Source organism: Theobroma umbraticum, unplaced genomic scaffold (assembly GCF_002168275.2).
Source record: "Theobroma umbraticum cultivar Fairchild unplaced genomic scaffold, ASM216827v3 scaffold_81.0, whole genome shotgun sequence".
Classification (NCBI taxonomy): Eukaryota; Viridiplantae; Streptophyta; class Magnoliopsida; order Malvales; family Malvaceae; genus Theobroma; species Theobroma umbraticum.
The window spans coordinates 4,736,178-4,736,591 of record NW_018397268.1 but is presented as its reverse complement, the minus strand read 5'-3'; positions in this window follow the sequence as shown (position 1 = coordinate 4,736,591).

Here is a 414-nt window from a genome sequence, read left to right as displayed (position 1 = left end):
CAACTTAATTAAACAATTTTAATAAATTGCTTGAGAAGCTTATAACTTCTAATTTGATTAAGTCCAACTTAATCACCTCTCCCATTTTATTTTTAACATTCATTTTAGGTGTGTAACCCATTAGGCTTTTAATATGTTGGCAATGAACTCAACATATAATTCTTAATTTAATCTTAGAATTAGATAAATTTAAACTACTTTAAATTTATCATTTAATCAAGTTAACTACCTAGAGTTCATAGACCAAGATTGGGATCTAGCAATCTGTCATGGCTACCCAAATATTAAAAGAGTCAAGATGGTTTGACTCAACCTTTCAGTAATTAGCCTTTCAATGTAATCCATTCCCTCATCATATATCCTGGAGATGATAAGAGAATGATGCAGTGTCTACTCTTATTGATCTCCATATTC